Source organism: Cupressus sempervirens, chromosome 7 (genome assembly GCF_028749045.1).
Source record: "Cupressus sempervirens isolate cs-2001-9-10 chromosome 7, ASM2874904v1, whole genome shotgun sequence".
Classification (NCBI taxonomy): Eukaryota; Viridiplantae; Streptophyta; class Pinopsida; order Cupressales; family Cupressaceae; genus Cupressus; species Cupressus sempervirens.
Genome location: NC_143124.1, coordinates 494,314,933 through 494,341,821, shown reverse-complemented (window position 1 = coordinate 494,341,821; position 26,889 = coordinate 494,314,933). Strand labels below are relative to the sequence as shown.

The following is a 26,889-nucleotide window of genomic DNA, read 5'->3' as shown; positions in this document are numbered from 1 at the left end:
CATTTGCTCTCCAAGCTGAATTGGCGGTAAACATTTTTGAAAAGAATGCTGATTTGGAGAAGATTGCTTAGATGCATTTCGAAAAGATGACTTAGATCTAGTTCTCAATTTAGATCTATTTTGAAAATATGGTTTATATGTATTCTGAAAAGATGGCTTCATTTTATTCATAGTTTGTTTTATGAACCTTTCAAATACCATTTATTTTGTTTCAAAATATTTTGAAAAGAAATATTGACAGTGACTTGTTAATATATATGCAAAGATAAAGTAATAAATATCTTCAATATATATTTCTATTTCTTGGCAGAAATGTTAGATTCAATCTATTTTTTTATTTCTCCATGAAAGGTATGCTTGTAACAAGAAAGACAAAATTTATTTAATTCCAATCGATTAGGAGTATTGCGGCAATTTTTCTGAGTCATATATCTGGAAATACCCAAATATTGATTTTTTTTTAATAATGTCTTGGGTACAACTAGTACATTCTAAAGTAATCATTATTCTTACATTTCCACCCTTGGCCATATAACTTACTTTTGGTATTATATCTACTTCTTTTCAATTTTGGAAAAAAAAAAGAGAAGAAAGAGAAAGGGATAGAAGTTGTCTTAAAAATGATTAAAGATTTTATTACTTAATTCATTCTCGTAATAAAATCTTTAATTAAGATTTTCAAGTAGTTTACTATTTGAGGAACTTTTGGATATATATTTTTACTTTTATCTTAGTCCTAACTTCACCCTCCCCTTCTAAAATTTTATTTATCCAATAAGAAAAGGAAATGAATCTAACATCATTTTTTAATTTTGGGTTTGCAGGAAAGCAAAAAAAATGAAAGTCAAAAAAAGGGAAAAGTCAGAGCATCTAGGAAAAAATGATTTATCTCAATTAATAAACTGGATAAAAATACCAAGCATAAAGTAGCTAATATAGGTGCTGTGGAAAGATATGTTTTTATATCTTGCATTGTTCGTAAGTTCTCCTTCTCAAGAATGATAGATATATCATATGGTCAACTACACCCGTAGTTTACAACTATCTGCAAATAGATATTTGTATTCGGCACAATTTTTTTTTATTTTTTAAACAATATGATATGATAGTAATAACTATTTAATAGTAAGTAATCAAGTACTGTCAATAAATAAACATCTTCTACATTATATCTTTCATATATATAGTCTATTCACATACAAAGGTAGATAAATGTGGAAAACAAAATTCAATATTTTTAATATAAAATATTGAATAAAAAATACTCACGATTAAAAGGGATGTAGCACAGCTTGGTAACGTGTTTGTTTTGGGTACAAAATGTTGCAGGTTCAAATCTTGTCATCCCTACCCTTTTTTATCCTAAATCTTCCATAAAAAAAGTAAAAAGTTGAGTGATAGTTATTTAATTCAATGAAACATTGAATTAATCTTTTCTTTCAAGAAAAAGAAAAGAAAAGAAAAAGCACTCTTAGTTCAGTTTGGTAGAATGCAAGTCTCCAAAACTTGATGTTGTAGGTTCAAATCTTATAGAGCGTGATCCTGTGTATTTTTTTTCTTTTTTCTGATCGATCTTCTTGTCACTTAGATTGAAAAAGCTGATGAAATCTGATCCCTTAGAATCAGTAGCAGACCTGTTCATAATATGGTTCTAAATCAAATATCCAATTTATCGTCGGTACTGTAATATGCAGTTACAAATAAACGAGCCAAAGTTATAGGAATTAGACCTAACATAATTCTAGATAACAAAACTTCAATCATATTTTTTTTATTATGAAAAAGAATAGGTAAGTGTTAATATCTAATCTACATAGTACCTCAAATTGACTTGGAATCTCAATTCTTATTGAGGTTATTTTCTATTTCAAATAAGTTCTACACTGCTTTACCTAATGAATAAGACTGAGGTGAAAATAAGAAAAACTAATAAAACACCAAAATAACTAATTATAGTAAGCATGGAAGAAATAAATTTAAAAAAAACAATGATTGATATGCATTTTTGTTAGGCAATTACCTAAATTTATTCTTTAGGAGTAGAAAAAATAGTTTAAATAAATGGATACAAAGTTAGTATTGAATATCTGATAATGATGTTATCAACAAACATAGAGGGAATATATAATAAAAATATATTCATTTATAAAAAAAGTAAAAATGAAATCCCCACCTATAAATAAAATAAATACCAATTGTGTAGTAATTTAATTAATGATCCTACTCCTTTTCTATATTAACTAAAATTATACTGCTATGTTAGAAGTAGGCTAGCTATACTTAATATACTTTAAATATACCCTTGGTATCATATTTACAATCAAGAAGGACTGTAGAAAATATTAGTAGTTTTCCATTTCTTGATCTCTTTCTTTCATGGGATCAATTTACCCTTGATTTTAGAATAATATAGGGAGCTTAGCATGTCTGGGAATATAGGAGAATGCGCTTTTGCTGACATTATTACTAGTATTCAATACTGGGTTATCCATAGCATTACTATACCTTCTCTATTCATTGCAGGTTGGTTATTTTTCAATATAGGTTTAGCTTATGATGTATTCGGGAGTCCTCGGCCAAATGAGTATTTCATAGAAAGCTGACAAGAGGTTCCATTAGTAACTGGCCATTTCGATTCATTAGAGCAACTTGATGAATTTACTAGATCTCGATCTTTTTAGGAGGTATTAATGACTATAGATAGAAGCTATCCAATTTTTACAGTTAGATGGTTGGCCTTTCACGGGCTAGCTGTACCTATGGGTTTTTTCTTGGGATCAATGTAGAGTGCTAATTAGTGATAGCTGCTCCAATGTAGAAGTTGATCCAATGTTGCCGAATAATGTTCCTCCCCTTTGGAAGAAACAATGGTAGAGGTACAAATGAGATGCTTCCCCTATGTGTAGAAAGAATCTTGATGATGAATGGTGCCTCTAAAACCTGCTCAACTATCCCTGTATTGATGTTGATGGTCACCCCTTCCAATACTGCTAAAAAGAACATGTGAAAATTGAACAAGGATGGATGTAGAACCTATCCCAAAGAACCAATTATCTCCTCAAATGATAAAGAGACATCTTGCAATTGCTGTACATAAGAATCCATAATCACATCAACCTGTGAAGATTGATCATGTAGAGAATGGACTTGAGGGCTAGAGTGAGCCCTCACAACAACTAAAAAGGGATCTGCCTTGTCAAAGAGAAGCTATATATCATCAATGAATTCTCCCAAATCTACTATGTGTGACTCCACAAACAAACCTAAAATATCTGTCAAGAAGTCATCCACTAATGCTAGAATTGGAAGACAAGGTGTACCTTGCTATTCTAGACCTATCACTATGGCTATGGATGGAGTATTCACCTCAACAAAGAGAAGATGAATATCATCTATGATGTCTCCCACATATTCTATGTGAGACTCCATGAACAGACCTATAATATCTAGAAGGAAGTCATCCCATGAAGCTAAAGTAAGAAGACATAATGTCTCCTACTGCTATGAATCAAAAGCATCTATAGCTAGAACTAGATTAGTAGTAGCCACAGGAGTATTAGGAGGTGCGATCTCATCTAGAGTTAGAGGTACCATAACATGAGTGACTAGAGATAGAATGTCCTTACAAAATGGAGGGACTCATGGATCTCCATATGCTTCCCAAAGAGCCATCCAAGTATCATGAGGAAAACTTGCCAATCTAAGAGGAGCGAAATATTCCTTACTCATACTACTATACATAAAGTGAAGAAGAAAAGGAAGATATTTGAATGAAGGCAATATCTTCGAGTATAGAGAAGGAAACACTTCCTTATGTTCTCTTAGATGAGCATTGATTAAGGCACTCCATTTCTAATAGTTCCTTGGTGTTAACTTTAGTTTTAAACCAAACTAACATATGTGACAAGACTCCATGAGATCAATAAATGTATGCACCCCCCAAAATGCAGAGATAATCAATCAACCCCCCCCAATATATGATTTGGGCACTTAGTCTAATAGTCATATGCCAATTTAGGGTCTATTTCTGAAAGAAGTATTTCTGTCCATAAAATCTATAATCTGATTGCAGATCTAGAAAGTAGACAAAAAAATTCACTTTAAAAAAAAATAGAACCTGATTATATTTTCAAATGAGCCCGTACCAGGCATTTGAAGTGGTAAAAATAAGGATTTATAACTTGTAGAAAAATTTAGGAACAAACATCTCAAACCACCTTCACCAATGTGTAGATTACAAAATTCTAACCCAAAATGAAAAAAATTTCTCATGAAAAGGAGTTCGTATGAGGGAGATATCGATGGTTGAAAATCACCTCTATTATTATTTTTCCTAAATTTCCATCGTCGCACATCCAAAAATCAAATGACTCTAAGTTTCACCTCAAATGTCCCATTTTGGTGAAACAAAAGTTGATATGGAATTTTTTTGACCTTGTGAATGTGATGCAAATATCTAATTTGCACCAGCAAGCTTCAATCTTCACCTGCAAAAATCTCTCCTACTGGACTAATGGCCAAAAATTTCCCAAAAAATAATACAGATCTAGAAAAAAATGTAGAGATGTAGATGAAAAAAATGTAGATCTAAAAATTAAATGTATAGATTTGAAATGATCATACCAATTTCACAAATTGGGCCTTTGGGTTGTCGGTTTGCAAAAAAAATGTTGCCTTAATTTTGACTATGGCCCAACATAGGTGAATTTATAGTCAATTCACTAAATTGATGTTTTTGATATAATGATGAGGTTTGATTTGGCTCTAGATGCTCCCAATATGTGTGGATTCTCTGAATCTGGGTTGAGGTGCTAAAGCAAGAATGGTCTCGAATGACTATGTGAAGAGAATCTCTTGTGGCTCTGATACCATGTAAGAATTTGGTATAGCTTTGATACCATGTAAGAATTTTCCTTAGGGAAAGATTCACCCAAGACTAAGAAGCACAATAATTAGCACAAAATAGACCAATAGAATATGATCAGAATAACTATGATATGAAAGTACACTAGGAGTTCCTGTATATAAGGGCCTCTGGAATGCTTGTAGAATGCCTAAGAGTCATCACATTGATAAGTCTTACAACTAAGAACATGTCCACCAAAAGTGGATTGTCCTCCATTAAGCATAGGAGTAAGCGTCATGATGAGAGGATAAGCCTACAAAGGTGTAGCATGAAAAATTATGTTGTAGACACCATATGCTAACATAGGAGTGTGAATAACTATGTTGTCTACATGACAACTTAGTTAATTATGCAAACTCTAGTGTTGTAGACACTATGTGCTAGATTAGACTTGCTTACTCTAGTGTTGTCAACATGACAACTCATAAGAGTATGCAAACTTGTAAGTGTCTCACCTAAGAAATAATAAAATAATGCATTGACCTAAGTAAACTTAAGTAAAGTGTAATAAGTAAATACTTATTTACACCAACAAAGGTAAATGTCACAATTTTAAGAAGCAAAGACACAAATCTTCTGAATGCAAAACCAAGACATTGAATCCAATAGAACAAATTGTAAAAGCTATATTTAGATGGGACTACAACACATGGTGTAGATGCCACTACTATGGAGAATTTGGGCACATTGGAGAAAATTGTGTGAAACATCACATGAGGAAAAGACACACCAATAGAAGATGTTTCATTTGTATAGAACTTGGACACCTTGCCAAGAATTGTATGAACACTGGAAGAGTTGATGATGAAAAGAAAGCCAAAAGATGACAATATCAAAAAAAAAATGAAGAAGAAATGGGTGCCAAAGTACCATAAGAATGAAAGATCAAGTCATGAAGTAAATGCCACTCAAGAGTTGGGTGACTCAAGAATCTCAACTTGAATTCCCATAGGAATAATTGGAACTGAGATTGTGAAGCAAAAATCTCTCATTAGTTTTAGCCATCTAGAAGAAAAGGTCCATATCAGAATTCAAGATGCACAAGGATCACCAAGTAGTTGTGAAAATTCAAGACCTTTACTGAGCTAGGTCAGGTCATAAGACCCTACCAAGCAAGATTAGGTTGCACTAAAGTATTGTCTATGGACACCAAGTTGTTGAAGACCCTACTGAGTAATGTTGAGATTGCTGAGCTATGAATCATTGTTGAGTATTAAAAGACAAAACTAAGTGGAAGATAGTTTTTCATTGAGTGAGTAGTCATACCAAAGCATTTATGGTGAGTGAAAAGTGGAAATTTGTTAAAAGGAAGAAAATTGAATTCATTTTTCGCTGTGAATTTTTGAGAGCTATTTGTGAAGAGCGATTTTTGTGCTTCCAAGTGACCTGTGTGTTTGTTGTTGAAAGAATTCTTGAAGTTTTTCAAAACCCTTCAAGACCCTACCAAGCATGGCTTCTTCCATCAATAAAGAAAATAAAGGATCATAAATGTTGATTTGAGGAGAAGAATGCAAGCTTCCAACATTCAAAATTAGTCTTTCAATTTCCAAATCACTCAACCCAACAAGCGCACAATCACAAATTCCTTCCCAAGTATTACTCATGCATGATATATGCTTATATTATCACTATTCTATTCAAGATCTAGTCACACATGAAATGCATGAGGCATCAAATGAGTTAAGAGTGAATGATAATCTAAAACCTAAGCATTGACATTTGGAAGAAAAGGGCTTGATGCATATTTCACATATGCCAAGGGATTTTCAAGAAAAATGGATAAGATTCATACTGAGCCGAGTTCACAATGGGAAGTTATGGTTGGATCAGCTCATTTTGATCACAAGGAAGATTATTTACCAAATCAATATCCTTCCAATGTTAAACAAAGCCAAGGTGACCAAAACCCTAGGTCAAGCTGAACTGGCAAAGAAAACTCTTGCCGAGTGGGATGACAGAGGAATGAAGATAAGTGGAATCATGGACATGGAATTGAACTTTTGAATTCATGTGTTTGACCAAAAAATCTATAGCTCCAGTCATCTCAACAATGTGTCATGTGAGGTAGTAGATTTGACCCTCAAGGTGGTGAAAAACAATATGACATTCGACCTTGCCAAGTTGTTATTGAATCAGTTCAATAAGAACATGGAAAGAATTAGAGGTTCCAAGAATAATCTATGTAAGTTTAGTTCACTCATAACTTGTTTATTTTTCTTTGTACAAAAATTCTTCCCTTCTAAAGGTATAGTTGTATGGAGAAAAGATGTACCTATTGTATATCAAATTAATGAATACATAGCAGAGATGGGTGAAAATTTTGATAGTATAATGGATAACTACTTTGATACATTCAAAGAAAAGATGAATAATAGATATAGGATACCAAAGAAACTTGTAGAGGACTACAAAGATGATATTTTTCTATGGTAGATTGTGATAGAGTGTACATTTAGGCAGTCAGGCCAAGGGTGGAAAGTGTTAAGCCTCTTGAATATGAGGTTAACATTGATGATACAAAAGATATCATTGAGGCTCTACTGAATGAGCCTATGGCTCCTAAGAAACTATATTTTGGAACTTATGAAGAAGCCAAGGCAAGAATAGAACCTGAAATTAAGCTTCCTCAATTAGTTAACAAAGGAAGAAAGAGGATAGCAAAAATGAAACAAACAAGTTCTACTCTCTTGGTGATAGAGAGAAAAGGAGATGATATGGAAGAGGATGAAGAAAAAGATGATGAATCCAAATCTAAGGAAGAAGAACCTATAAGAAAGAAAGGTAAGGTTATCATAACCAAACCTACTAAGTCATCCATCATTGTATTCACAAGAATAACACCAAAATCAAGGAAGAAATTGAATTCAAGTGAGGAGGATGCCAAGAAAATTATTTTCTAAAGGCCTCCACCTACTCTTCAGTAAAAATTGGAGGAATTGGAAGAAGGAACTGACATGACATGTTTCAAAATCCTCAAATATGAGTCAAGGAATGTAGATTAGAAGAGATAGATTGAAGACACCATTATGAAAAAATAAGGAAAATGAAAGTATTCCCCTGATGAGCTTACTTAACAAATTCCAAAGTAGCTTATGCAAGCAATCAATCCTAGATGGGAGCATGCAAGGAAGACAACAAAAGAAATCTTTGAATAGACTTTGAGGCAACTCATGCTGAGTCTCAGTGAAAAAGAGGTGAAAGAATCTTTGAAGAAGAATGAACAAAAGTTCACTCTCAAGATGAACACGTGCATGATACTTCTCAATGACATTGAATATGTTGTGAAGGCTACTACATCAACAAGGGAAGAATATTTACAAGCTACATCAACCTAGTGAATTTTTTGTTCATGTGACAAAGACGATGAAGATGACAAGGAAGATGATGACAGTTATGATGAAGAAGATGTGGAAATAGAATATGCAAATCTGGATGATAAGGAGGAAGAATAGGAAGCTACAGAGGAAAGTCTCCTTGAGATTTAGAGTATTAAGGAAATTGACCTAGAAAAGTTTATAGCAACAGTGATGGCCTCATTTCCTCACTCTTTGAGAAAATATTTAATGTCATCAATCTCCGAATAAACTTCTACTGAGTTGGTTGTGGAAACCACTACAACAACAAGCACCCAACCAATCTTTGTACCTATTCAGCTAAGTACTACATTGACTGAAGTAATCAACAATTCATCTACCAAAAAACAAGTGCATCCATTATTAGATTTGACAATGCAACAACAAGGTATTTCTATTGTCAGTGGCATATCTACTTTTGTTTCCAACCCCTCAATTTCTACAATTGTTACAATTCTAAATGTGTCAATATCAAGTACAATGACAATTGAGAACCAATCTCAACTAAGTACTAAAGCATCAGGCAAGGGTAAGAAAATTATTTCTCCTACTCTGAAAGAAAGATGAGGATATTGTTATTCCAAACTGGGATATCACTACCCTCACTACTAACAAGATGAACATCCTAGGGAAATTACTACAAAAAAGAGCTAAGCAACAAATTCTTAGAGAACATAAAAGGAAGGAAACCCAAGTGCTAGAAGATACACAAGACATATTTGTGAATGCAAAAAGTATAGAAGTTGATAGTACACAATATATTTTGAATCAATTAGAAGAAGTTGTCCAAAAATTTAATGAAGATATGAATGGACAAGATAAGTTTCTACAAAGAGAAAAAATAAAATTTGAAAACAAAGTATTGGAACAAGTGGCATAGAAAATAGCAATAAACCAAGTAGAATTGTCTACTATTCTTTGTTCATTGGAAACATCTACAAATAATATAACTTCATTATTTAGTAAATTGTGTGATACATCTATCTTCACCCAAGGAATCAAGGAAAATTTATCTAAGATAGATGAAGACTTGAAGGCAAGTGCACCCTAGTTGTCACTTAACCCAAGCTATAGTTTTGCTCACTATTCAAAGATCAGATATCAAAAAAATTTGTAAGAAGAATTATTATGGGAAGAAGCTAGGATTAGGGCCACACTTGTAGACATCTAAGGAATGATTCTTTCAAACATGGATGCATTTTAGAAACACATTGCACATGCCAAGACACTCATCCATGGCAATAACTTCTCCATAGCTGATCACATGATGGAGTTATTAGTAGAAGTATATATTGAATTACATGCAACCAAAGTATTATAGGAAAATTGGGACTGGACAATGGCATTGATTTTGAAGGTACATTCTGACTTTTTGTCACATTTTGGCATTAACATGTAGTATACACCTTTGACATTTATGTCAAAAAGGGGGAGAAGTATAATATAAAGATAAGATGAATGTACATATGAAGAGTATTGGGGAGAAGTATAATATGATATATATGTATGGGGGAGAAACATAGTATTATATAAATACATGTACATTTAATCAAAAAATATATTTTATAAAAGCAATTTTGAAAAATCTCAAAAATAGAGTATGTTACCGAGTTGTAGACACAAAATGGAGATAAAATAATGTTGTGGACTTGAAATTTTGAGCATTTAGTTTTGGATTGATAAGTGTTTCTTTCACTAATTCCAAAGGGGGAGATTGTTGACATTAAGGTCAAAGTTTGTTTATTAGTGACTCACACTGAGTTAATTGGTTAAGCTGCTACCGAGCTTATCTTTCAATTTGTAGTAATAACCAAGTGCTCCAGTTACTACCAAGTAATATAGTTGCTACTAAGTATTATATTTGTTACTGAGTTCTATAGTTGCTACCAAATTCTAGAATCTTTATATAGTTCATGATGAGTAGTATCTACTGAGTTGTTCAATGAAAGTGCTAACCAAGATTCACATTATCAACTGAGTTGCACAGTGTCAACCATGCTCTACATTATCTATCAAGATTGCAATATTAGTGATGAAAATCTAGTGTTGACCAAGCTAAGGAGTGTCAACCAAGTGATTTATTTTATATCAAGCTCCTAGTGTTAGTGTTGACCAAGCCAAGGAGTATCAACCAAGTGATTCAGTTTATATACTGAGTTTCACAGTGTTCACCAAGTCACATAAGTGATGACCAAGTTCAAGCTACTTGAAAGTGATTAGTATGAACCAAGCTTCTATGTCTACCAAGTGCATGATGATGCCAAGTATTGAAAATGGTTGCTGAGTATTAGAACATCACCAAGTTTGTCTTCTAAACTTGAGTGTCAATAGTTTGGGTAGACTTTGTGATATTGATGAAAACCTATGTTGTAGCCAACTTTGATGAATTGTGATTTGGATTGGTATATATGGAATAAATTGTATCATATCCAAATAAGTAAGTATGAAGCAAATATGAAGATCAAAAGTGTGAATTGAGAAGGCTACAAGCAGTATAAGGGACAAAAAAGATTTATCTATCACAACAAGGTGATCTTCACATTTCAAAGGAATCTCAACTAGAAAATCAGAGTTGTAGATCAGAGATCAGCCACTAGTTCATTCTAATAGGTGTATCATTAAATCCTTTAACATGGTAGACTTAATAGTCTTTGGAAAATCTCTTTATCGAGTGCATACTTCATTGTATGTTTGAAATCCTTTCACAAGGTGGACCTAGTAGTTCATATTGCTCCTAACAGGGTAGATCATCAAAAGTGATCAATTGTAAGCCTTAACAAGACAACTTTATATTGCAGTACTAAAGCTTATGGGTATCATCCCCACCCTAGTTTTACTTTCTATTTGGAACATTTCTGGGTCACCATATCTTGTGTCAAAGTGTTATGAATGTTTTTACCGCTTTCATTCTTTCATGCACACAATTAGATTATAATAGTATATGAACGATTAATTGGAGAAATAAGTTAAAGTTTTATTGGTTCACCCCTCCTCTCTCAGTAACCTTCCCTATCTAATATTACCAACATATAATAGCTGAATGGGCTCCCCTTGATGCATCAACGATGATCAGGCCACCCCTAATCATCTAGTTTACCCTCAAAAGATCACCAAAAGATTTATGGGTTTTGTCCATTGTGTAGTTTCATGCCTAGATTAGAAAATTTCCACTCATTGTGATGAGCACAACAAGCATAAAATTGATTCTAAAGGTGTGTTATCTACCTTCTTTGTCATTTCAACATATTTACTTATCTCTAGCTCTAGCTTATCATTTCATCTAGGATTTTCAAGGATTTAGTTATATTTCCCCTTATTCTTCCTAGACCTACTTTGTATTAGTGCTCCCTTCTTTTTTGGTTAGCAGTAATCTTTCTAGACCTAGTTGTTTAGAACTAGGATTGAAAGGACTTATTTCCTTGACTCCCCTCCCTCTATTATATATATGGGTGTGTTTATGTGATAAGCTTATGTTTTATATCCTTGATTCACATTTCCACCACAATACTAAGCCAACATGAGAGATATGATTTCATACGAATAACAAAGACCTCAATAAGGATTTTCCAAAGGAAGAATTTACATTTCCAAGCATTTACATGCTACTAGACCTAATAAGTAGACATTAGATTTTGTCTCCCATGGATAGTTTCTTTGGCTATAATCATATACACATCATAGAATAAGATCAACACAAGACAATGATCACAATCCCATGGGGTACCTTATGCTACAATATAATTCCATTCAATATAAAGAATGTTAAGGCTCCCCATGCATCCATAGCTTCAATGTACCACTTTGTTTTCTTTTCACAAGAACACAAGGTTGTCATTCCTAAATTCACTTTATGCATGGGAAATCCATGTATTCACACTCAACTTCATGACATTTGAAAATCCCCTATGGAAGAGTAGGATTTCATCCAAATCCTTTGGTTTTAATACTTGCTCATGTCATCCTACTAACTTGTGCCACTATCTTGGGACTTACTTTGGTCACCCTAGGGATGTGGGTCTAACCCTTTTTTTATGCTAATACCTTATGTGTTTGCACATCACTTGACTTTTCTCAAATAACTGTAGAAAAGTTCCAAGGTGTCTCCTCCCTTGTCCATAATGCTTCAAGTTCACCTTGTGTATTTTCACCTTAATCTCATCTTCTTGTAATGCCATTGCAAGAATATGGGGTTAGAAAGACCACTTTAAGAAAGAAGCCCCACCAACCTAAATCCAATATGCTATCATTGAAAAGGACTTAGACAAAGTGTAGGGGAAGACCCAAAGTTAAGGGGATGTAAATAAAATTATATATTTGATAAAATAAAAGGGTACAAGGAAGGTTCTCATTACAGGAAGACATAAAAACCTTTATCAACTTATCTTGAATTATCTAAGGGGCTAAAATTTAGTTCTACACATCCTTCCTCTTAGAATTTTTTTAATCCTCTTACCAAGAAAAGGCTAGGAATTGTCATTATTGACATATAACATTTGTATATTAATAATGTTTTGAGTATTATTTGTGTGATATACTATATGATAATTATCTATTATAATGTCTTTTATAATAATCATGGTTTTTTTTTTAGGCTGAGGGACAAATTGACAAAGATAGATAATAGAGTTAGGCTTCTTATGTTTCAAAACATGAATGTAAATGACTTGATATTTGTTGGGATATTTATCTACTATAGTTTCATTTTTTGAATGGAGGGCATCAAGGAAATTTCTAATAATATCATATTTCTCTTCTATAGTATCCTTATGACTAGAGATATTAGAAATATCCATCAATGCTTCATCTCTAGAAGAGATGTGTAGGTGAAAAAAGTGACATTAAGAAAGGTTTTTATAATATCACCCTTTTGCTAAAAAAATCCTCATATGTGAGGTATGTTTTAGGGGAAGGATCAACAATATTCCTCAAATTTTTTTATAATATCATCCCATTGCTAAAAATATCCAATTAGAATGAAGCATTGAAAGTCTCTTATTACACCAACATGATGTCATGGACAAGTGGAATTTTAATAGATGGATAAAGTGATATGAGGGAAGCAAGACCACTATCATATATATGAAAAATATACATCATAAAATTCAATAAATGAAAACATAATTGAAAAAATTTACTTTTTCAAGTGGAAACATGTTACTTAATGCATGAATTAATGTGCAAAATTATGTATTTTCACTAATTTAAGTGCATAAACAATGAATTTGAGAATGAAAGAATCCAAATATAATAATAGCATGAGAAATCAGATCTAAAACTAAACATTAGATGCATTCAAGTGTAAGAAGTGTTAGGTTCACCAAAATGTAATGTGTGGAAAAGGGTGATCACTAGCTTATTCTTGCAAACTATGAAATAGCCCTATTTTATTTGATTATACTAAGGATAGTGGATCCATTTGACTACACCTCAAATATAATTGAAAATTATTGGAACAAGATGAAGTTAATTAATCCTTGATTCAAAAATTGACTTAAATTGAAATATGTGAATTAAATGTTAGTTAGGGAAAAGGTGTAAAATTGAGAGTAATTAACACACACTGATAGTCTTAGATTAGATATGCATACATACACTAGTAGATTTGGAGGTAATTTTTGATGACAGACCAATTTGGCTTTTCAAATTCATTTAAAAAAAAATTGATCCTTATAACATCAAAATTTTGATGATAGTTAAGATTGGCGTCAAACTTTCAATGTTATCAGGATATAAATAAACAAAAAAAAAGTGAAACTTCATTTCAATATATCACATGGAAAAGTGTGGGCGGGAGGCTTCAGGCGTGACTAATTAAGAGATTTTCAATGCCATCAAGGTAAGCTTGATGGATTCATTTTCATGATCCATGTCCTCTTTCATCACCACAATATTTTCTAACTCCAAATGTCTCCAAATCCTTCTATTTGCATATGTTCATAATGGCATTTTTAGGAAAATGCACTAACCTTCTTATAAATAATTATAAATAACATTAAATGGAAAAATGCCTTACTACTCACTACTAGACAATAAATACTGTGCAATTTGAGAATGAAGAATACATTGATTATATGATTCTCATTGTATGGAGATTAGGGAAGGTGTTAATTGTTTCTTGGTTGTCTTGATAGTTATCTTATGGTTTTGAATCATAACAATTTCTCCCTATGAAGATTTGACCATGAATCAACATGTTAAATATTGTTGCAAGCAAAAATAGTGAATCAACATTCTTGAAAAAAATGTGATAGAGGCCTAGTTATGGTTTGCATGTGTGTTTGAAGGTTGGTATGCATTCATGAGATATTGAAGATTCTCTTGGAAGGATGAAATAGATGAGAGATTAAAGTTAGTTCAAAGATAATAGTGGCATTTTTCTCATATATCATATTAATTGTATAACATAAGAACAATCATTTAAAAGAGGTATTGTAGACTATTTTTCTTACATCAATAATTATCATTTTTAAGTGTTATTTGAGACTTTAAGGAAATAAGTCTGTTGCAATTGATTTTTATAAGTTATTTGTACTATTTCCCACGTTTTAATAAAAGGAGAGATTACATCAAGGGCATTATCAATGAGGAGCAACACAAATATCAGAGGCATGTATAGAAAGTTTTAGAGGCATATTTTATGACAATGACAATAGAATCATATAAGAGGCAATGGTAAAAAGTGTCAGACTGACTGTTATGTACAACACAAATATCAAAATCATATCATCACAAGCTCATGGACATGTAATTGGTCTTTATATATACAAAGACATCTTTTTAAAGTTTCTTATTACATATTAGCACAATAGAAAAAATGTTCCAGCTGCATACATATTCCAAAATCTAAATAATAAAACAATAAAACTCACTCAACCCATGCTAAGTGACAAGCCATAACCTAGTTTAATTGGTGTACTTAATGATTAGCTAGGTTGATTTCAAATTCTTGTAGAACTATCATCAAATTAGGTACAATAAAATGAACAATCAATTGTTCCCAGCTAGCATTAACTTGATCGATCTATTTAGACCCATTAATTATTGTCACAAGATTTTAAACATAGCTATATAAGGGGTGAGTTAGGATGTATATAGGTCAGCCTTACATTAACTATAGACTACAACACAAAGGTTGCACTAGGGTATTATAGGATTGTAATTATAGAAAACTACCTGATTCACTCGAGTGGGTGTATGATGGCAAAGAGCTATATTAGGTGAGTAAATCTCATCAATGGTTATATGAATACATCTACATAAAAAAAATTAGAAACTAGAACTACATATTCATTAGAGTGAGTAGTTCAAGGCTCTTGATCCCATGTATATAGGTATGTAGGCAGCTTGGTACGCAGAGTATGCCTCCAGTGTATAGATGCCTTGGACATAATTAGGTAGTACTTAACCATGTATATATGTATGTATTTATTTGTATTTGTATTTAATTGTATCATGCCAATCTTTGTATTCTCAATCCTAGTGGAGCCTCTAGCCATATGGCTTGCCTTCTTATCAAACAACAAACCCTTAATCATCTTTGTATCATCAACAATCTTGCCCAATTTTTGCAAAACTTTGATATCCCTCAAATCCATAATGTCAGGCTTCGTAGGGTCAACGACATTTAGGACAATGCCAACATCAAGTGGGGCCAATAATGTAGAATATTGGCTGACAACCTTTATTTATTTATATTTTATTGTATTCATTTATTTATTTTAATTTATCAGCTTGTATATATTTATTTGTATTTATGTATTTATTTATTTATTTATTTTGTAATGAATTTCTAGAAAGTGGTGAACAATAATGAATTTAGGACAATGTCAACAACATATGGGGGCAATAAGGTAGAATACTGGATGACAACCTTACTGTTCAAAGAAGTGCTCACACTTTTCACCAAAGAGTCAAGGTCCATCAATTTGATAGGAATAGCCATGGCAGTTAAAACCTCAATGGCCTTCTCAGAGGCCTTGTGAATAAGTTTAACAAATCAAGACCGACAATGCTATCAAAATAATAAATTTAAATTATTAAAGACATCCATTTTTAGCCTCATGGATCAAAATGCACTGTCTAAATTATTAAAGACATCCATTTTTAGCCCCAAATTCTCTTCCCTAAAGTTTTCAATATTAGCAATGGGTAAACTATTCAATATCTTGGTAATAAAATTGATTTCATCCCTTTTCACATCCTTGACAACCAAAACCTTTGCCTTGGACAGATAATGCAGTGAAAGATTAGTGACAACATCTCGTAGAATATTCTTCTGGATCAATAACACATTGCATCCAAAGGCTTTGACCTTCTTTATCATACCCAAAATATAATTCCTCTCCTCCTTCAAAATCCTATCCATCATTGTATAATCAGAGACCAAAATGTTCTGCTCAATGTCCATCTTGAGAGGTGAAATCTGGAACTGTATTATGCCAATCTTCACATTCTCAATCCTGGCGCAGTCTCTAGCTGTATGACTTGCCTTCTTATCAAACAAAAGACCCTTAAACATCTTTGTATCATCAAAAGTCCTACCCAATTTTTTTAAAACTTTGATGTTCCTCAAATCCATAATGTTAGGCTTTACAGGATCGATGACATTCAAGACAATGTCAACAACTAGTGGGGCCAATAAGGTAGAATACTGGTTGACAACCTTTATTTATTTATATTTTATTGTATTTATTCAATCGTATTTATTTATTTATATTTATGTATTTATTTATTTATATTTGTATTTACTTATTTATTTTGTAATGAATTTTTGGAGGGTGGGCAACAACAATGAACTTTGTAATGAATTTAGGATGACATCAATAGCAAGTGGGGCCAATAAGGTAGAATACCAGTTGACAACCTTACTATTCAAAGAAGTGCTCACACTTTTCACCAAAGAGTCATGGTCTATCAATTTGATAGGAATAACTACGATAGTTAAAACCTTGACTACCTTCTCAGAGGCCTTTTGAAAGGCCTTCGACATAATGGTAGGATGAAAACCCTTAGACAAAAAATTCACACATTGTTTAAAAATCGCACTAGTGATGACAAAAACTATTGTCATGCCATCACTAGAAATAATATCTTAAGATTTCAAAAGCTCTATAAGTATTTTAGCTCACTAGTGCTACTTGTAGGTGCTACACTATGGTTGCCATTTTCAACTTGTTCCAAAACTTCTCTATGATGTGTGCTTCACCTCTCAAAACCCTAGTAGAAAATTAGCAAATCAAATACCCTCTAATGAAACTTTAAGTGTTAGATCAAATCCCTCTCACTTGAACAAGTTTTTTCTTACTTCTCTATGTTGTTTGCATTGCCTCTCAAAAACCTAGCAGAAAATCAATAGATCGAATACCCTCTAATGAAACTTTTGAGCATCAGATCCAATCCCTCCTACTCGAACAAATTCATTCTTACTTCTCAAATTGTGCTAAATGTGTATTGTGATCACCCAATTTATTTTTTTGAAAACTCTACCTACTATCATAATTTAGATGCCATTTGCTGTTGATGGTATAACAATCTCTTTGAATTATTTGTCATTGGTATTGACAGGTCAATGTGTTGAACTAGTCACCTAGTGTTGATGCATGACATAGATTAGGCTAATTTTCAATAGATATTGCTATTGATACATTGACACTTGTCCAAGGCATCAAACTTTTGATGATGGTTTAGTGATGGGGGCTTTCGATGGGTAATGGTCAAAACTGCGATGAAAATGGCATTGAAAAATAGGCCCAAATTTACTAGTGATAGAGTACACATTTTTAAAGATGTGAAAGAGAGGAACATGTGTCTAATATATGAGCCTAAAATTGGTTGTTAATGTCAGGTTTAGGCAACCTTTACCTATGAGTGTAACATGTAGAAACAAATTGCATTTTCTAGATTGGGAAATTGTTTACAACCTTCTCCAAAAGTTTTGTTTGAACTTTTTTTAGACTATGCCACTTCAAAGAAACCTTGACCCTTATTTTTTACCTATGTAAAAATTGATTTATATAGAACTCTATCTGCTATCCTTTGTTAGAGTAAATGATTAATTAATTTTTAGTTGTTTATTCTATTTTCTTAAGCTTACTTAGGTTCATGCATTTATTTAATACTTAGTATTTAATGCATGTTGAGGTTAGTTGTTGACAACATGGGAGTTTGTTCCATTTAGCATACTTATCTTTTCCACCTTTTGTGGATGTGTGCTAAGTTGTCATCCTTATCTTCTACCTCCTTCTAGCTTGTTCTACAAGCTTCCATGAGGCCTTTATAAGCGGTCTCTCACTCATTGTAAATTCATTCCATTTTTCACATTGCAATTCTAATTTCCTATTGTGAATCATTCTTGTGCAGTTTTTGCTTCAAGCTCTTTGCTCTCTAGGTTTCTCTTCAGCAAGTTATTTGCACTGTAGGTGATATTGGAACATTATCAGAGTCAGATTCTCAACTCCTACATGGTATTAGAGCCTCCCTGCTACTTCTTGTTCGAAGGATTTTTGAAGCCGTGATTTGAAGTCACAAACCCTAGTTTATTTATGCAATTTTTCTTCAAATCAGGGATAGAGCAATTTTTTGGAGCACTTTCAGCCCAAATAGATGCTGCCATTGGATCCAAAAGGCCATTTACAATTAGGATTCATATAAAGCTTTTCAATTTTGGACACAGGGCATTTTTGGAAAATTTTTGAAGCCTCCAGGTCACTGTCATACGGACTATACAGATGAAAAAGGAAAAAATAAAAATTTAAAAAAAAGGGGCCACCATAGTAGTGCCAAAGAGCCACCTAGTAGCCACCTTTCCACCATTGTCCACTCGCTCCCTGCCTGTCTTCCACCTGGCAACAACACCGCCACTATAGCAGAGTCTACCGCCATCGCTAACAGCCTGCCGCTACTGCAGCAGAGCCCTTCGCCGCCGCCAATAGCCTGCCATGTAGTGTAGCATTGACACCAAGTTTTCCTCCCAAGCACCACCGCTGCCAATAGTTATTGCTCCACCACCACTCTGTAGCATTCTAGACTTGCTAATGTCAGCTTTCTGACAACTGACATCACTCTCAGACAGGTTGACGTCATCTTTCCAGCATTGTATGTCATCTTTTTTGACAGTTACGCTGACATCATTTCCTAGCTTGCTAGCATCACTTTTTGGCCACTGATGTCATCTTTCTAACAATGGATTTTTTTTTGGCGATGGTTCCGTGATGGGCATACGACCGTCAAATGTAAGCCGATGTTTGTAATTTTCTAGCAAGGTTCTTTTTTGGAGTAGCAGTCAATTTTTTGGCTATAACTTGAGCATACAGAGGTCTTTTTTTGATCTAAAAGAAGTGTTAGAAAGCTAATTTAGAGATGAAGATGTTGGTACTAGTTTCATTAGATTTTTAGTTTGTTTGAGCTTCCATTTTTGGCATCAAAGTAGAGGCTTGTGTTTCCTCCTATTCTGCATCAACCAATCTAGGTTCTTTTCTAGTTTTTTGCTTTCCTTAGTTGTTTTTGTGGTATTTGGGAGATATTCTTGTAAATTTTTAGGGGGGGTGGGGTATCTTTATTTTCTATAATTTAATTCAATTAAGACCCTTCTACTTCTATCTTCTTCTTTCTCTCAATGGCAGATCCATTTATATCCCGTCTCACACCACGCAACTACCAGACCTGGAAGGCACAGATGACTAGGCTTCTAATGTCAAGAGGTATATGGTCTTGTCTGGATGAGAATCAACCTAATCTTTCATGACCTTATGATTTTCTATAGCATAGGAACAAGATGGATGAAGCCATGGGGCTGATTGCACTCAACATTTCAAACAGTTTGTTGTTTCACCTGGATGGTTTGACTACTCCACGGGCTTATTGGTAGAAATTTTAGACTTTGTTTGGATAGGTGAATGATTTTTGAGCACTTTATTTGGATGTAGAATTGACTTCTTTGTCGCCAAGCAACTTTCCCACCATTGAGGACTTTTTGATGAATTTCAAATCCCTACGTGTAATTTTACAGGGATGTGGGAAGAATAAAACAGATAATGAGTGCATATTTTTGATACTCTCAAAGTTGAAGGGGTAGTATCAGGTCTTTTCTTCTACTTTCTACTCCACCATGGATGCCCTTAGAGACTGACATAGGATGCCTACATTTGAGACATTTTGTGACAGGTTAACAAGGGAACAAGCAAAGATCCAGTAGGTGGATGGCTCTGGCTCTTCCAGCCAAGCATTGGTTGCTCAAAATTCTAAGGGGAAATCAAAAAAGAAAGGAAAATAGAAGAAAGACACATCCAAATCTGATCCTCCAACTAATCCTCCAGCAAACCCTCCCAAGGGTAAATATTCTTCAAAGTCGGGTGAGTCTACCTCCAAGACCAAGAAGAAATCTAGTGAGAACTACAGCTTTTGTGGGAAAGATGGACATTCAGTTTCTAGGTGTTGGAAATGATTAGAGGCTTTAGAGGAAGCCATGAAGGAGCATCACATTTTTGCTCCTCAATCTTCATCTCCATCTACAGGGAAAGGTCATGCTCTTTCTGCATGAGCTATGCCTTCAGTCCCTTTATGGATTCTTGATTCTGGGGCTTCTCACCACTTAAAAAAAACTCCTAAGTTGCTTACTTCACTTGCTCCTTGTGCCACCATGCAGATTGTAGTTGGGAATTCTTCACAACTTTCAGTTTTGGGTTCTAGCACTATTGCTTTGGTCAAGGGTTCTCTACAGGATGTACTTTATGTTCTTGATATTTCGATGAGCCTTTTGTGTGTCTATCAGATTTGCCACTCTGGCTCTGGGAAGATAGTTGAGTTCTCACCACATGATGTGGTTATTTGGGACTTGCATGATCCAAAGATGATTGTGGCCATTGGGAGTGTTGACTCTGCATCACGCCTCTATAGATTTGATGGATTTGAGTCTTCTGATGACACAGATTCATGTTTAGTTGCACATGCAAATTCAGTAAGCAGACTTTGGCATGAACATTTTGGGCATGTCAATTACAGATATTTACAGTAGATGAGCACACAGGCACTTGTTCTTGGGCTTCCCCAGATTTCTTGTCCAGATGTTGTTTGTCAGGGATGTGCCCTTGGCAAGCAACATAGGGATTCTTTTCCACATGAATGAGCCGCTCGTGCTTTAGCACCTTTGGAGTTGATTCATAGTGACCTCATGTCATTTCCTACTCCTCCTTTTTTCGGTGCTAGATACATGCTTACATTCATTGATGACTTCTCTAGATGCACATGGGTGTACTTTCTTAAGTACAAGTCTGATGCCTTTGATTTATTTTGAGTTTTTAAGGCATTTGTAGAGAAGAAGTCTGGACTTTCTATTCAGCCCATACGCACGGATAATGGGGGGGAGTATGTGAACCAGGCTTTTAGAGATTTTTGTTCTGAGCATGGTCTCCAGCATCAGCTTTCAGTGCCCTACACTCCTCAACAAAATGGTGTGGCTGAGAGGAAGAATAGAACCCTTTGGGAGATGGCAAATTGTATGATTCAGTCTAGGTCCATGGATTCATGTGTTTGGGTAGAGGTGGTCAATTGTGCCAACTACATTCAGAATCGGATGCCTCACAAGGCACTTCAACATATGACTCTTGAAGACGCTTGGTCCCATGTCAAGCCTGATGTGTCATCATTTAGAGTTTTTGGGAGTACAACATATGCATTTGTACCTACTGCTCAGAGGAAAGCAATGGAACCAAAGAGCCAACCATTGATTTTTGTTGGCTATTGCGAGGATGTAAAGGCTTATAGGTTATTTGATCCTAATTCTAGAGAGGTCCTATTTCGACAGGATGTCTAGTTTGATGAGAGCCCTCCTGCAGTGCACTCCTCACCTCCAACACCTCCTCCAGCTCCCACTACTCCCTCTTCATCTCCACTTTATTTCACAGATGATGAGGATGATGATCATGGTGATCCCGATATCCCTCCACCACAGGATCCTCCCTAGATGCCTAAATGGGCTTGAGCTACTGTTGATGTTGTAGGATCTCTAGCTGGTGACCCATCCACATCCCGTCGCACCCATTCTCACACTGTAGGTTCCAGTCTACTCAGTCATGTTGTTAGTACTAATCCTTAAAATTTTGTAGAGGTGACATGACATTTAGAATGGGACAGTTCAATGGAGGAGGAATATTCTTCTTTGATGAAGAACCACACATGGGATCTTTGCTCTCTTCCCAAAGGGAGAAAGCTAGTGCATTGTAAGTGGATTTATCGCACTAAGTATGTTGCTGATGGTTTCGTTGATAAGCATAAGGCTCATCTTGTTGCAAAGGGTTTTTCACAAGTTGAGGGTGTTGATTACTCTGAGACATTTTCCCCTGTCACCAAGATGAATTCTATTCGCCTTGATTTATCCCTCACAGCTTCACAGGGATGGTCAATTTATTAGATGGATGTGAAGAGTGCCTTCCTGCATGGTGATATCATAGAGGAGATTTATATGGAGCAGCCTCTATGTTTTGTGTAGGATCCCACCTTGGTTTATAGGCTTTGATGTTCATTATATGGTCTCAAACAAGCCCCTAGGGCTTGGTATGAGAAGATGGACTCATTTTTGTTGTCTATCGGCTTCACTTGCTGCCATTTCGATCCCATAGTGTACATTCAACATCTTGGTGATGATCTTATCCTTACAAGTAGTTCATCATCCATGCTCTAGGATGTTAAGCATGCACTGATGGACCAGTTTGAGATGATTGATCTTGGTTTGCTACACTACTTTCTTGGTCTTCAGATTCATTAGTCTCCTACTAGCATTTTTGTGTATCAGTAGAAGTATGCTCTTGACATGCTTTGTTTCTTTCACATGCTTGATTGTAAGGCTACTCCTACACCATTTCAGTCAGGTGTCACTTTGTCTACCTCTTGCTCTTCACCTATAGTGGATACTACTTTGTATCGACAGTTGGTTGGTAGCCTTTTGTACCTGACACACACCTGCCCTGATCTATCTTTTGCGGTTGGCCTAGTCTCTCAATTTTCTCAAGACCCTCATGAGAGTCATTGGCAAGATGCCAGGTGTATTTTGCACTACATTTAGGGCACCCTTATGTATGGCATTCACTACACTATGGGGACTCCACACATTGTTGGCTACACTGACTCAGATTAGGCTGGTGACGTTGATGATCAAAAGTCTACTTCTAGCTTTGTGTTTTGCCTTGGCTTTGGTCCCATCACATGGTTGTGCAAGAAGCAGCATGCTCGAGCACTTTCATCTATAGAGGCTAAGTACAAGGCCGTAGTTCTTGCTAGTCAGGAGGCTTTATGGCTTTGTCAGTTGATGACTGAGTTTGGATTTCCTCCTGATCACCCTACTCTTTTGTGGTGCAACAATCAGAGTGCCATCCACATTTCTCGCAACTTGGTGGAACATCAGCGTACCAAGCACATTGAGTTGCATATGCATTTCATCTGTCAATTGATCCAGGATGGTGTTATTGCATTGGAGTACATTCCTACTACCAGTCAGGTTGCAGAAATCTTCACTAAGCTTTTTGCATTGCCATGCTTTCTTCAGCTACGATCAATGCTTGGGGTTGCGGAAGTTGTCCTTGGGGGGATTGGTTGAGGCCTTCCTTCCTTCACTTCATGTTTTTTTAGCATGTTGTTTTTACCTCTTTTTGGAGGAGGGTTTTTCCCATAGGGTTTTCCCTCTTTTTCCATTTTACACAAGTTTCATTTAGTTGCATTGTACTTGGGTACCTAAAATGGCCTAGTTTCTGTGACCCATTTTGCAATTTTTCCTTTATTTTGTGAGCTTAAGGCATTCCCCTAAGTTTCACTTAAGGGGGGGTGTTAGAGTAAATAATTAATTAATTGTTAATTATTTATTCTATTTACATAAGCTTACTTAGGTTCATGCATTTATTTAATACTTAGTATTTAATGCATGTTGAGGTTAGTTGTTGACAACATGGGAGTTTGTTCCCTTTAGCATACTTATCTTTTCCAACTTTTGTGGATGTGTGCTGAGTTGTCATCCTTATCTTCTACCTCCTTCCAGCTTGTTCTACAAGCTTTCATGAGGCCTTTATAAGTGGTCTCTCACTCATTGTAAATTCATTCCATTTTTCACATAGAAATTTTAATTTTCTATTGTGAATCATTCTTGTGTGGTTTTTGCTTCAAGCTCTTTTCTCTCTAGGTTTCTCTTCAACAAGTTATTTGCACTGCAGGTGATCTTGGCACATTATCAGAGTTAGATTCTCAACTCCTACATCCTTGAATTGAGATTTATGTCTTTAGATCTTATCACTTGTACATGCAAAATAGGGAAAATTTTATTGGGCTAATAGGATTTTAGTTGAGTCAAATCTCAGCTTGGAATTAACCTTGAATTGATATTTATGAATTAAAGGGAAAACTTTGAAGTAGAATGTTGAACACTCTACCTCAATATTGATAATACAAAGCTCTTTTAATGTGATTAAAGTGTTGATATAATAACATGACATGACAAAATATAAATGAAATCAATCATAAAGACACACTTGCATGAATTATGCTGTAATTTCCTTCCCAATAATTCGTAGATCTAAAGAACACTTGAATGATATTCTATAATGTAATGTTTCCTTGGATACTTATATGTGATGGGTGTGGATTGATTGTATGTGAAAATGAATTGAAATAATGTCCTTATTTAGTATTCTCAAGGTATGTCCTAAATTAAACCAACCTCCAAAAATAATATTTGGACATTGAGATTGAGGAATAATTGGTAGGAAATTGACATCAACTTATTTGAAATTGGGCTTGATTTGGTGGCTTAATGGCATCCAAACCTACAATTGATCAAATAAGGGTACCTCAAGGTACCATTTGTTAGGAAGTAATGTCTACAAGTCAGAATTGAGAGGGGGGAGGGGGGCTGACTTAATTGTGGATAAATGCAAGTAGTTCCAAACTTATAAAATGGATCACAACTATGAAAATAGCAATGCATATTAAAACAAGAAACCAAACACCATAAAAAAATGAATTTTGTTCTCAAGGGAAACCCTAAATTAGAGGGGAACTTGGTAGGGATGGTACCCACAAAATATTATACTAATATATAAATTCCCTGTTAAAGGATGAGACCTTGGTAGGAGTCAAATACAATGCATCTAGTATAATTGTCCATGTTAAAGGATAGATCACTATTAAAGGAATTTGAACCCTTATTAGAAGGTTCCAACCTTGTTAGGAGATAAAGAGAATAAACCACTCACTACCCAAGAACACTTCTCAAAGGATGAAAGGTTAAACCACCTTTACTTCTATATAACAAATCTAATAAACACAAATTGACTGATCTGCTACAAAATTGCTACAATTGTTCCTTTGAAGTCCACTAGGAATGATAGATTCTACTCATACCTCTTCTCAAAGCATCAGATAATCTTTTACCACTGTTCTCCTATTTTAGCATCAAGGTTCACATCTATACTTATTATTCCATACTTTACAACTGAGGAAATAAATTTCCTTTATACCCATTACAAATAACAATTAGGTAAACTTGTTAGGACCTCCTAATGCACAATTAAATGCATAGGACCATGCTAAGGTATACATTCCTCCTTAAGAAATTATATAATCCTTACATAAAATAATCCACACACTGTAATACATAATTAATTCTTGCCAATTATAATAAAGATGCAAAACTATCTAGTTAGTTACCAATAAAATCTATCACATGTTACATGCCAATGAAAATTCCAACATTGGCCAAATAATCCACAAATCAAAACATATATGCATCAATGAGTCTTCTATCATCTTCTATGCTCATCAACATTAGTTCCAACTTGCCATGAAGTTATAGCCAAAATACTGCAACTACCTTTGGCATAACTCTCTGTTCACTAGTATGCTACTCATTTTTACTAAATATTGTGTAACTCATCCAAATTATCTCACAAATTATTAAAAACATAGACATATTTTTTACACTCATCTTGCAATATGAAATCATGCTCAAATATCTAGAACTACGATTCACTATCTAAAGTGTACTCGTCAATAACCTGTAACATTAAAAATTTGAGTTTGTTTGCAACATTAGAATATATGTTGACATTAATGACAAAGCCTACCATCAATACAATGTGTCTTCTACCTCAAAAAACTCTCAGAGTTCCTAATATCCTCTACTCTCAACACCATTGCCTCCCAAAATTGGGAAACAAGGTGAGAAATAGGTGCACTAAGTTTGGGATAAAAGTTCAAATCACCCTACAAAGATATGACATTAGATTTGTAGTTTATTGTACAAAAAATATGCTTGGATAAGAGTTAGGAGAAAACATAAGGAAATGTCACAAAGAGTTATGATATTGTAAGGTTTAATTTTGCGATGCTACATTAATAATATGTCATAAGAAGAATTATTTTCTCTCTTGATATTTAGGAACAACACTTTGTTGGATACAATTGTTCAATTTTGTATTGTCTTTGATGTCACACAAATGTCATATCAGTCATCAGATTGAGTCTACCAAGCTCAGTTGGTCAGCAAGGCAAAGGATAGAGTCTACCAAGCTTAGTTGGTTAGCAAGGCAAAGGATAGAGTCTACTGAGCTCAGTTGGTCAGCAAGGCAAAGGACAAAGTCTACTAAGCTC

At 34.4% G+C, this 26,889-nt stretch overlaps 1 pseudogene; it reads right to left on the bottom strand.

Moving 5' to 3' along the window:
• Positions 1–16,324: 16,324 nt before the first annotated feature.
• On the bottom strand, positions 16,325–19,140 carry LOC149547708 (T-complex protein 1 subunit delta pseudogene; annotated as a pseudogene).
• Positions 19,141–26,889: the final 7,749 nt, after the last annotated feature.